At 42.1% G+C, this 6,799-nt stretch overlaps 1 pseudogene across 1 annotated transcript; it reads left to right on the forward strand.

The window, feature by feature from the left end:
- The first annotated feature begins 6,231 nt into the window (after positions 1-6,231).
- On the forward strand, positions 6,232-6,733 carry LOC308564089 (large ribosomal subunit protein uL11 pseudogene; annotated as a pseudogene). Its single transcript has one exon. The product of its transcript is annotated as a large ribosomal subunit protein uL11 pseudogene (transcript).
- Positions 6,734-6,799: the final 66 nt, after the last annotated feature.

Below are 6,799 nucleotides of genomic sequence, written 5' to 3' on the forward strand. Positions count from 1 at the left end.
AGCGGGGCGGGCCCGCCCCTGCGCCAAGCACCCCGAGTCCTGATTGGCCGGCCCCTGTCGTCGTGAGCGGGGATTGGCTCAGCGCCGGGCACCCTGCGCTTCACCTGGGCTCCGCCCGGCTCCGCTCCCCGACGCTCGCGGGCGCGGGCCGCGGGCCGCACCTGCCTCTGGAGGCGGAGGCTCCTTCTGCCGTCGCTGGGAAACCCCTCCGCGCCCGCGAGGGCAGGAGGCGGCTCACGTGCCCACGGGGAGGGCGGGGAGGGAGGTTTGCAGGGTTTGTTGAAAGTGGAAGGGGGAGACCACGCCTGGAGCTGGAGGAAGCGCTGCCCGCAGCCTCCCCGCTGGGCCTCCCGCGGGAGGCTCGGGCCGGGCCAGCCGGGCAGGTGGGATGCTGCCCAGGTGGGCCAAGTGTGCCCAGCCCGGCGGTCTGCTCGGCCAGTCATGCACACGCCGGTCACACAGAAGCAGGGCTTGCTTCATTTGCAAGGAATTTGGGGTTTGGGCCACACCCCTACAGTAAGGAGGCCTTCCGCGCCGTTATTTTCACGTTCAAATCATGAAAACGAAACGTTTGATAATCATATTGGTCTCTAACTTGACCCAGTTACGAGTGTCCTGGATAGCAGGTGTTTGTACCCACAGTCAATATTACGGTATTGGTTCCTTTTTGTGTACTAAGAAATAAACATGCTGGTTTACAAATTATCTTATGTGAGTTTGGTTAGTATGAATTAACCTTCCAGTATTTGATCACCTTGGTCAGACTTAGTTTCTGAACCTGTAACATTGAGGACAAGACCTGGGACCTAGGTATGAACATAATATAATTCTTTGGTTAATCCAAGGTATGTCTTAATATAGCGAGTAGCTTTATCTTTTGCTGTGACCAAGTTTGAGGAAACCATGCCCAATTTTGTTACCTCAGGCTATAACAGAATCTGATGAACTTCTTTTATGTGAGGGGCAGAGCCCCTTGAATAAAATGCCAAATCCAGGTTTGGGGGGGCCTGAAGCTGGACAAGAATACAAAAAATATTTTGTTTACAACTTTATAAAAACATTCAACAAGATAAACATTTTCAAGGCCCCTCTAAGCAAGAGGCCCTGAAGCTTAAATCCCACAGGGAACCAAAAGGTTAAAGACTCAAAATATTGGATTTGGTGACTAGGGAACACTTGAGAAAACAACTTCAAAAAGATGGGAGTTTGAAAGCCAACTGTAAAGGAGACAGGGCGCTCAAGAATTACACATCCTGGGTAAAGTCACTTCCATGCCTGCTAAAGAGGAGGCAGACACATGCACATGCATGTTTCTTTTTAAACTGGGAAATCTTTGTAAGGAAAAAGAATGGAGTGTCTTTAAAAAGGTAAGAGAAAGGAATAATTAATGAAAAGCCAAGGACATAGTGAAGAGAAGGTAATCGAGTATGAAAAGGGCTCAGCCTTGAAGAGGTTTAGCGAAAAGGGGTTTAAAGAAAAACAGGGAAAAGTGTTGGTCAAACACATGAGCTGGCCTAGATCTTCTCAGTTAAAGAACTTGATTTTTGCAAAATAGCTCATGGTGAAATTAAGTCTTAAGGATTTGAAAGCAGAAACTCCTTGAAATAGGTAGTTATGAGAGAAGTCATTTTGGTGTGAAAGGAATTCAAAATAGTAAACTGTGCCCACTTGAAACTGTTTTGTGGGACTTGGCATCCCCAAGGACAAGAACGGGGAAAATAGATGGTATGTTAGCTACCTCTTGGAGAATTTGTAACGCAGATTAAACAAGTTAAGAGAGGGAGGAAGATGAAGGAAACACTGCTGGAATGGCTTGCCGTGGGTTCCAGCTAAGACAGGACAACAAATTATCACAGAAGTTAGCTAATAAATTGGAAATACGGAGGCACTGAGGGAGTGCAAGTCATCATAGGCATGAAGTAGTTTAATCGGATTGAAATAGGAAAGTTACTGTCAAAGAAGTCAATTTGTGACTAAGATCTTAGAAATGGTACTATCTTCATCAACTGGATTTAGTGCTGTATCTCTGAGGATTACTCAATAAAAGTTGGAACATCAGGAACAAAATTGGAACCTCCCCTTTGGATTTTGAAAAACAGTAGAAACATATTATCATGCAGTTCTGTAGTTAAGACACGTTACCTCAGTAATGTCTATGAAGCTTCTGGTAAAGGTTTCTTAGCAGGTTTCTAAACTGTACAAAAACTCCTGCCTTAGAATGGCAGCGGAGTTCTCAGTAACTGAGGTTATTATTTCCCACCGAAAGCTGTGTCAAGTCTTCCTGGTGGGTGGCTGCCCAGGTTTTGCATGAAAGCTCTAAATGACTAAATAACCAAATAACAATATGATTCTCCCCCACTCCCACCCGGCTATAGTTTCCCAATTATCATTTCTGTGTGTTTGCTTAATAAAGTTGTAGCTAGGAAGAAAAAAAATCTTAGAAATGGCACAAAATGATGACCGGTTCTGAAGGGTGGAATGTTTGGCTGTTCCCTTGGGTAACTGAAGTTTAGTGAAAAATGTCATTGGAATTAAGTTTAAAGAAACTTGAGGTCACCGAATGAAAAGTCATGAGCTTTTCATGAAAAAGCGTAATATGAACTACCCAAGTGTGACAACAGAGAAAGAGGTTGAGACATAATCACTAAAGAAAGTGAAAATGTTCTAAAAATCTAAAGAATAACAGTGTGGGAGTACATGAGATTGGCAAAGAGAGAGAGCTTGCGAGATGGTAAAGAATTAAAGATTAGAAGAGACTAAGGATCACATACCCCAGCAATTCCACTCCAAGATATATACTGAAGAAAAATGAAAACTTACATTCCTACAAAAATGTGTACATGAATGAGCATTGATATTCATAATAGACAAAAAGTGCAACTCAAATGCCCATCAACTGATGAACGGATCAACTTTGTTATATCCATACAATGGAATACTGTTCAGCACAAAGGAATGAAGTACTGATACATGCTACAGCATGAACGAACCTTGAACACTATGCTAAGTGAAAGCAGCCTGACATAAAAAGTCACCAATTATATGAAAGTGTCCAGCACAGGCAAATCCATAGAAACAGAAAGTAGATTGATTAGTGGATACCAGGGACTGAGAGGTAGATGGGAATGAGGAGTGACTACTAATGGGTATGGGGTTTCTTTTTGGGGTGATGGAAATGTTCTGGAATTAGTGATGGTTACACAACTATTTTAGTAAATATACTAAAAGCCACTGAATTGCACTTTAAAGGGGTGAATTTAGGCTGGCCAGTGTGGCCCAGTGGCTGAATGTAGACTTATGAGCCAGGTCACAGGTTTGATTCCCAGTCAGGGCACATGCCTGGGTAGTAGGCTCAATCCCTGGTAGGGGACGTGCAGGAGGCAGCCGATTAATGACGCTCTCTCATTGATGTTTCTCTCTCTCCTCCCTTCCTCCCTCTGAAATAAAAATAAAATTCTTAAAAGGAGTTAATTTTTATGTATGTGAACTATATCTCAATAAAAAAATAGACTACAGGAGGATAAGAAATTTTCAGCCTCCCTAGAAATCTGCCTTTTTAAATAATTTATGTATTTTAGCTTAGAGTAGCCCAATTCTCTTCCTCACATTAGCAATCATCTGTTAAATGACTTTTGGCAACAATCATTTTCTACATATTTTGACATCCCCAACAACATGCTTGGGTGTTTTGTGCCAAATAATAATAATATTAAACCAAACCACCTCTCACTTAGGTCCCATGAGATACTGATTAGTCATGGGTTTTTGGCATTACTTCAGTTGAGTCACCAAGTGAATGGAAAGGGCATAAAATCTTCAGACTACAAAAAGTAAGGTTGTTGTCAGTATAGTATATAGGCCATGCAGCTATGAATGCATTCCACCACTCCATTAAGAAAATGGGCTGATTCACTTTAAAGTTCTGGTTCTTTGATGGAAGGACACTTGACATGGAAAAGAGAATTATGTTCTCAACCTAGTATTTGATTCAATGACTACATTACAACATTTTAAAGTGACTAAGACCATTGGAATTTGGAAATCTAAAATGCAATATACCACTTATTTTGCCAAGTTCAACATATACCATGTTTTGATCTAATAGTCACCAACACATCTATACTATAGCAGTGTGAACATGGGAATCCATTTCTTAAATGTCAAAAATAGTATACATTCTGTTTGCACTGGTTACATGCCTCTTATGAAAACTCTTCCTTAACATTCCCTCTCTCTCTAGCCTCTACGATTCCTCTGTTCATCTTCATAGCAAAACTACAGAAAAAAAGTGTGTTCATTTACCTCCAGTTCTCCTGGGCTTTCCTCCTTATTACTTCACTAAAATAGTCTTCCCAAGTTCTTATGACCTACCTCCTCCCAGAGCCATCTGTGGCAGAGATTACTAGCTACAACAAGCTGTTTTGTTTTTTTTCCTGTGTGGCTTGTTTCTTTTGGGAGATCTCCAATGCAGTTAGGGGTGGTCATGTAACCAAATTCAAGCCATATGGGCACCACTTCCAGTCCTGGTCCATAAATATCTCCAAGATCCACTATGTTCCTTTTCCCTTTCAGCTAGCTACAATGACGACTAGTCTCGGGAGGACCAGACCACTGGCCTCTTCATTATCACTCTTCTATTTTTTTTATATTAGGTGTAAAAAACTATTGTGTTTGAGCCATTAGACATCTTGGGGTCTATCTATTATAGCAGTTAGCCACCCTAATTAATCCACTACCTTATTTGACCTCTTAACAGCATTTGACTCAAAAGCCTATTTTCTTTTGAGATAAACTCTTGAAACTTAGCTGTCCACGATACCAATTTTGTCCTATTTTGTCTTCCTCAGTTTTCTTTGCATGGTTCTCCTGTACTAGAACCCTAAACGTTGGGCGTATCGGAGGGTTCAATCCTCAGCCTCTTCTCCTCTGTACACCCTCTTCCTAGATCTCATCTAATCCAATAGCTGCAAAGACCTATACGGACGACTCATAGTACTGAGCTCTCTTCAGAATTCCAAAATCATACTATGTGACTTTCATTCTTGGACATCCATTTGGCATATGCAACTTAACATGGCTTAAAAAAACCTGTTGATTTTCCCAACACAGTCCACTCCTGCTCCTCTCTCCTGCATCAAAATCCCAGGAATTCCTTGAGTATTATCTTTCCCTCACATTCAAAACCCAATCCAGAAGTCTTGTAGGTTCTATCTACAAAATAAGTCTTATTAGCTAACCATTTATCACCATCTTTGCTACAACTCTAATCCAAGCGATCACCATTAGCTGACATTTTGACAGGCCCCTCACTAATTCAGATGACATAACTTTCCTGTTCAGATCCCTACAATCCCCGTAAGAGTAAAATCCAAACTACAAGGCCACCCTCGAATTAGCTCTTACCTACCTCCTGGTATCATCTGCTTACTCTTATGACCACACTGGCCTTCCTGCCCTTAAATACAACTAGCTTTCCAAAGGTACTCTGCATTTGTCCTTCCTTCTTTCTGGACTGTTCCTCCTCCAGATCTCAAGACTGCCTTCTCTCCCCTTCAGACCTCAATTGTACCTCTTCGTAGAGGCCTTTCATTGCCACCCTTGATGATTAAGGAACAGCCCTATTTCCATCACTACTACATTCTCTGCCTTTAGTTCTACCCATTAGCCATGTGATCTTGGAAAAGTAGCTATCCCCACTGTTCTGCAAAATTAGTACTCCTCCTCGAAGGACTGCTTTTAGTACCAAGTTGTGTTGTACCCAGGGCTAATCAAGACTGATAGTACGCACTTACATATTTTTTGCCTCCTTCCCTCAAAAAGAAATACGTTTCTTGAGAGTAGGCTATACCTGTTGTATTGCCAGCCATCATCCAGGAAGGTTTCTGGTTCATACTAGATGCTAATATTCATTGCACGCTATACAAGTCTTTGCCACGTAACAAATATTTGTTATTTAAGTGCCTGCACTGAAACATCAGAGTCATTTCTGATGTCACCATTCACTGAAATCTCTCACGTTTTCTATGCCAAAGTCACTACCATATCCCCATATGCCAGGCAGTCATGGTTTTTACCTCTCCAAGCTTTAGTTCACCTCTTAAAAATTAACTTGAGTTAGCAGATTAAACGATATAACACATGTAAAATGACAGGTCCTCAAAAAATTTTTTTCTTTCGGCTTGCAGGCAGCTTAGGTGCAACTTTCTTCTGTCATCTCAAATCTGGGTTCATATGACACTAGCTGACCCCAATGAGATCAAAGTCGGATACCTGAGGTGCACCCGTGGGGAAGTCGGTGCCAGTGTCACATCTGCCCTGGCTCCCAAAAATCAGCCCCCAGGGCCTGTCTCCAAAAAGGTTGGTGATGACATCACCAAAGCAAACCATAACTGGATAAGTCTAAGGATTACAGTGAAACTGACCATTCAGAATAGACAGGCCCAGAGTGAGGTAGTGCCTTCTGCCTCTGCCCTGATCATCAAAGCCCTCAAAGAACCACTGAGACAGAAAGAAGCAAAAAATCATTAAACACAGTGGAAATACCACTTTTGATAAGATTGTCAACACTGCCCAACAGATGCAGCACCAATCTTTAGCAAGAGAACTCTCTGAAATCATTAAAAAGATCCAGGGGACAGCCCAATCTGTGAACTGCAACGTTGATGGCCGCCACCCTCATGACTTCACAGATGACATCAACAGTGGTGCAGTGGAATGCCCCACAGCTAATTAAGAACTACAAAGGAAAATGTTTCAATTAAAGGTCATTTGAGAACCAAAAAATGTGTATTTTTTCTAA

This window comes from Miniopterus schreibersii (assembly GCF_964146895.1).
Source record: "Miniopterus schreibersii genome assembly, chromosome: 1".
Classification (NCBI taxonomy): Eukaryota; Metazoa; Chordata; class Mammalia; order Chiroptera; family Miniopteridae; genus Miniopterus; species Miniopterus schreibersii.